General features: G+C 36.0%; 1 pseudogene; it reads left to right on the forward strand.

Moving 5' to 3' along the window:
* On the forward strand, positions 1–5546 carry LOC122311850 (annotated as a pseudogene).
* Positions 5547–6270: the final 724 nt, after the last annotated feature.

Consider the following 6270-nt stretch of genomic DNA (forward strand, 5'->3'; position numbering starts at 1 on the left):
ATGGATTTGCAGGGTAATTCTCAGCCTGAATCGGGAAAACTAGAACAAATCGTTTCCCAATTTCTATTAAAGAGCTTACATATTATTCTAGACTCAAGGGTTGCTTCTCGTCATCCACATGGTTGTAGTGGGGACCTATCATCGGCTTCTCGTGTGAGAAATAGTGACATATGGTTCAACTTAGGCAGCGTTTGGTTATCAAGCATAGCCCAACTCAACTTAATTCATCTCATCTAATCATTACAATTTTTCCAACTTCCAACACAAAATATAATAAACAATTCAACTTTTTCAAATCCTAATTCAATTTTTTCAAATCCCAAAATAATAATAATAATATTAAAAAATAATATTTTAAACTTTCATCTCAACTTAACTCACTATCCAAACCGAAGTATTAGGTGACCGTCCTGCAGCTCTGGATAACTTGAATTTCTGGCCCAGAAATATGATGGATCCAATGATAATCGATGTAATACTGGTTCATGAAGGTTCTAAATCAGTAGGGTGGGGGGATCTGTTGAGACAGTTATAGAGAGGTGGGTTGTTCGGTATGAATATCCACGTGTTGTGGCTGCTCAAACTGCTGAAAGTTCTGCCTTATACAAAAAAAAAATACAAGAAATCAATAATACTTTTACGAGCTCTTTATTCACAAATGAGGCTTCTCCCAGCATATAAGATCTTCCGGCAGCTAAGTAGATCAAGTCAGACTTATAATGTGGAGGCCTTCATTTGGTGATCCATTCTCAAGGGTGGACAAGGAAATGATGGAGGAACACAGTTTCAATCATGTGGAGGCCTTCCCTAGCTGCCTTTGCATATCTATGGCATGCCGTAAAACACTAACTAATTTTAACTTTGAGCCTTCAACCACATTGCCACCAAAGATTATTACAGATTATGTTGGTAGCCCCAACACCGACCCTCTGAGGTCCTTTCCCTCTTCAGAGAAGGGTATTCATGCTATTTCCTTTCCATTGAGAGGAGTACGAGCTCCATCTCCTATGCCATTTCAACGTCCACACAGATGGACAAGTGGCTTCCACAGAGCAGCTTTTTCTACGCAAAATTAACCCATTGTTGGATCTCCACCTGCATATCTCCCATCTGCTTTGCCATATGACTACCCATCTCCACCTACTGATATATATGGTAATAGAGTTCCAAATTATAGAATGTCAATCTATCAAAGGACTATTAGTTATGATGATTATCAACTTTCACCTCCATTCTCTCCATCTCTATCCTCATCTTCTCTGTCATACATCTCCACTGGTAATCCTAAGCGAACACGTGTACGTCCAGAAACTACTCATGTAAGTATACCACATTCAATGGCGAGCAGAAACTCTAGATACCTTTCTCCTAATTCTTATGATCCAAGTAGAAGTTCTCTCCCACCTTTATCTCCCAGAAGCAGAAAGACTGAGCCTTCATCACAGGAGTCTCCTTATGGAACTACATCTTTTAGAAAAATAGAGTCTTTAAGGTCTGGAGAGATGCAAAATCGTTATGCTAGCCAAAAGGTAGTCTTGATTTTCAAATTAAGATACTTCTTAGTTCTATGTTCCCACCCCTGAAATTCAATTTTCATTTTTGTGGTTATCTTATAAGACCCATTATTATGTGTTGCATAGATTATCAGAGATAGCAAAGATGATTCAGGGCGGTTCTCGGGATTCTTCTCTTCGAGTGGCTCACCACGTATTGGATTTTCTATAAGCTCCAGCAGATTATCTTTCCAGGATGACTTAGATGATAATGTTTTTTCATGTCCTTTTGATGTTGATGCATTGGATATTCAAGTCAGGTACGTCAATTTACCTCGTAATTATAGATATAAACAAACTCATTAGCAATCTTTAGTTAGTATCGAGCTTGATGTTTGTAGTCTTAGGGGATGTTTGGAAACATGTTTCATCTCATCCCATCTCATCTCATCTTATTTTATTTCATCACATCTCATTTCCTTCACAAACAACATTTAAACACAAATACTTTCAGACTAATCATTACAACTTTTTCAAACTAATCATTACAATTTTTCCAAATTTCTAAATAAAAAACAAAAAACAATTCAAAATTTTCAAATCCTAACCCAAAATAATATTAAAATATTGTATTCTGACAATATTTGAACTTATAATATTTTTTTTATTCAACTTTTTCTCTCTACCTTCTCAAAACCCAATAAATACAAGTTTTCTCACTACCATGCTCACTACTATTCACAAACCATCTTACTACAATTCATATAATTCTCATCCTATCTCATTCCTCAAACATCCCCTTAGTTATTCATAGGTTCTATGCTTTGATTATCCCAGTTTCTATGCTTGCACTTAGATTTGTAGTTCTTCAACTGCTGACAACTATGCTTCCAGCTTCTAGAACTGTTTGGTCACTACACATACTAGGGACTTTCTCTGGGAAGGAGTTTTGAAGCTCAAGTATGATTGATTGCAATAATGTGTGGGTGTCTGCCTGTCTTTCTTGGGTGGGTGTGTGTGTGTAGACTAGGGAGTCATTTAATTTCATATTAAGCTTATTTTATGCTAAAGAAATCTATTATTGGAAAGGAAGGAAGAGGCAAGGAGGAAAAATAAGTAATAAACCAAGAGAGTCTAGGTTGACCTAATGGCTGCAATGGTGCTCTGTTATCTAGTTCCTAAATGTTCTGTTTTTCTTGTTTAAAAGAGTGAATAAACACTTTGAAAGAGAGATAGAACCAGCCAATGCTCTATAATGTTTTATTGAAAACAACCATCATGGATCTTCAAATTATCTTATGAAAGAGCCAATTACCTATATAGACAAATGAGGTGAGAGTTATTGATAGGAAATTTGTGATGCTAGAGTCATTTGATTGGAAAAACTAAACCTCCAATGTTGCTGTTAAAATAGGTCTCTCTTTATTGGCTGCAATTTATCAACAAATAAAAATAATGTGCAAAATTCTGCACTATCTGATTCTTATACCAATCATGCATGGATTGTTCTTTTGGCTGGTGGCAATGGTCTTCATGGGTTGCTTATATGTCAATTTATGGTATCAAAAGCATGTTGTTTATGGATTAGAGCTCGAAATTGTATCTTAGTTCGGACATGACTTTTGTCTGGAATGTAATCAAAATATAGAAGTGATCATTATGTTGAATTAGATTTAATAGGGTGTATTCTATTCATTTTTAAACATCTTGTTAGAGTTCTCCTAGATTCTTTTGAATTCTCATCTGTTAAAGAAATGTTTTGTCTATAAAAAAAATCTTACAAAAATGAAGTTTATAAACTGATGGGACTTGATATGGTACATTAGATTGCAAATCACTTTTTGTTGTAAAAGATCTAATGTATTACATATAGCCACATCAGATTGTAAACTTATTTTTGTAAGATCTCTTTGTAGATCTAGTACTTCTCAAAATGTTATTCAGCCTTGAAGCAGTTGCTCGCAAGTATCCACGTCTAGTTACATTAGGTTTACTTTATTGAAACATTTATGTTCTGACTATAGACTTACCCTTCAATTGTCAAACAACATCCAAACTCCCCTCTCTTTCTTCAGCTACCATCTCCCTGGTGTATCATTAGTGTGTCATAATTCTGATGCTTGCATACCCATAACTAACAAACACCAAAAGCTAAGTCTTCTAAATGGATGCAGAGAGATGTTCTATGATTAGATTCTGATCATAAAGTTGTTTATTTTCAAGACACTTACAGTCATACCTATTGTTAGCGCCAGTGTATAAGGTTGTCAGATGTGGTTTTCAACTTGCACTTAAAAAAAGCTCCCCACTACTTGCATGATATATTGAGTCTACACAAAGCCTACAAAGACCCCCATTGGTTCCTCGTTTCAGTAACTATACTTGTGCACCTTCCAGGTGCATAGGTATCTGCTCCTACTCTGTATATGGGATTCACTTTGGCTCTTTGCTCCATGATGTAGCCACAACTTAAAGAGATGATGTAACGCCCCAAAGGAAGGTCTAAGCCACATGGCCTATACTCCAAAAGGATTAGTCAATGATATAATTGAAGTCTCATTGGAACATTATAAAGAGCAAGAGTTTCTCCTTCCCAAGTAATATGGAATGTGGAATCTCATACACCAACTACTCTCATCACTTATTAGAATGGGGTATCACAATTTCCCTTCTTATATTCCCAACATCTTCATCAGGCTAGTCCGTTATAGGTGGCATGGCTCAAGTCCCACATTTCTTGTTGGGATAAACTCTTATACCATTTGTAACACCCCAATGGAAGGCCCAAGCCACATGGCCTATACTTCAAAATGACGAGTTAATGATACAATTAATTAGAGCCCCATTGGAACATTATAAAAAGCAAGAACTTCTATTTTCCAAGCAATGTAGGATCACATACATCACCTACCCTTATCACTTATCAAAATGGGTATCACAAATGACATGTTTGACTTTATCTTTCTTTCACTTGCCAAGTGCAATAGTGTTAGCTTATAAATTACCTTCAAGCATCTGTCAATTGTCTAGTTATTGTTGTCTTTAAGTGTTCATGGGGAATGCCAATGGACTAGCAACGCCCATGGCTAGCCTTGTTCAAAATATCAAGCAAGTATTATTCCAAGTTTTGGATCTTTGGAGTTTTTTCAGTATTAACTGTTTGGTGATCTAATATTCCCGAATAATTTTCTGTCATTATTTAGTATCACAAATTAGAGGAAGAATAAAAGTGACCACTGTACTTTGGTGACTAGCTTATGGACTTGAGAACGAATCAAGAATAGAGTTGTTTACAACTATTAAACCGGCCTTTTGTTTATGTATTTAAATTAATCCATTTCAGTCTTTTTTTTTTATTGTGATTTGAGTTTGTGATTATGTAATATACTCTCTTTTGGCCTTGTCTTAGGATTTAGGTATGCATTCATGTTTATTGCATTGCCCTTTTGTAAATATGCATGACTTAAAGCTTTAGTACATGTTTTTACTTTGTTTATAAATTTTGGTGAATAGTCAGAACTTTGATGGAAGAAAAGCTTCCGAGTTTACTTGACAGTCATTGCCAATTGTTAAAAAATCACAAGATGCTGCTGTTGGTGTTCTTGTTCACATGTTGAGGACTGCACCTCCTCTGCGCCAAGATTCAAGTTGTTACTCATACCACTCAATGAAGACTGAACTTGAGGGAGGAGTGCCTACAGCTTCTAGATTTTTTATGCCTCGAAAGTCTGCTGATGCACTTGAAGAGTTCAGGAGTTTCAGAGAAATGAAAGACCTACTTCTCTCCAAGAGTGGAACTCGGGTGGTCAGCAAAGATGACGTTTGAGCTTGCTCCTTTGATGGATTCATCTTTGTTTATTAAAACAGAAATTTAGCTCCTAAGAGAGAGGAGATGATGGAGTTGCTGGCATTGGCAATGAATGAAAGGACTACCACCATGATGCCAAGGCGTCAATAGAACAGAAACTTCAGGAGTGACAGATTATGTACATATCATGACTGAAAATATTCACCGATTGATGAGCATTGCTATGTAAATGTTTCGGGACCATTACATTGTTTAAATTTTTATAGGTCAAAGTTCCAATTCTTGTTTCCTGCAGCCAGCAAATATAAGTGTCTTCTTCAAGACTTTGAGAAGAATAAAGCCAAGAGAATACAGCCAAGGTTGTCTAAGCAATCACACATGGGAAAGAATTCAGCAACTGTACAAGCTGCTGAAGATTCTTTGCATTCAGCACTTCTGAATATCTGACAGGTTTCGTAGTCTTTGTATGATTATATCTTAGCTTTAAATGTTTAAAATGTGAATAGCAATTATAATAACAAACAAACTAGCTTAAATTGCTGGATCCAGGCGAGGGTGATTAGGGGTTTTGAGAGAAGATTTTGTAGACTTTTAGAAGTACAAGTTAGGTTTTTTTTTTTTTTTTAGGTGGGGGTTGTGGGGGATTAAGAAGAGTGCAATAAAAACTTGAAACAAAGAAACAAAACCATATGTCAAGCGTAAAGTTCAAATCTAATAGATAATGCAAGATTATCATTACGGTAATGTTTGCAAATATTATTGGATACGCCCGCCAATTTAGAGAGATTGTGCACAATAAAGTTAGCATTTTGTGTGAATCTTTGATAACTTCCTACTTGGGACATCTTTGAGATGCCATAGGATGTCCTTGAATATTGGAGGGACTTGTCAATCAAGAGTGAGATGGTTGGTCTTTTATGGCCATGATGACAAGTCTCCTTCTAATATTTGGTTTTGTAGAACCGTTCA

The sequence above is a fragment of the Carya illinoinensis genome, chromosome 5 (assembly GCF_018687715.1).
Source record: "Carya illinoinensis cultivar Pawnee chromosome 5, C.illinoinensisPawnee_v1, whole genome shotgun sequence".
Taxonomy (NCBI): domain Eukaryota; kingdom Viridiplantae; phylum Streptophyta; class Magnoliopsida; order Fagales; family Juglandaceae; genus Carya; species Carya illinoinensis.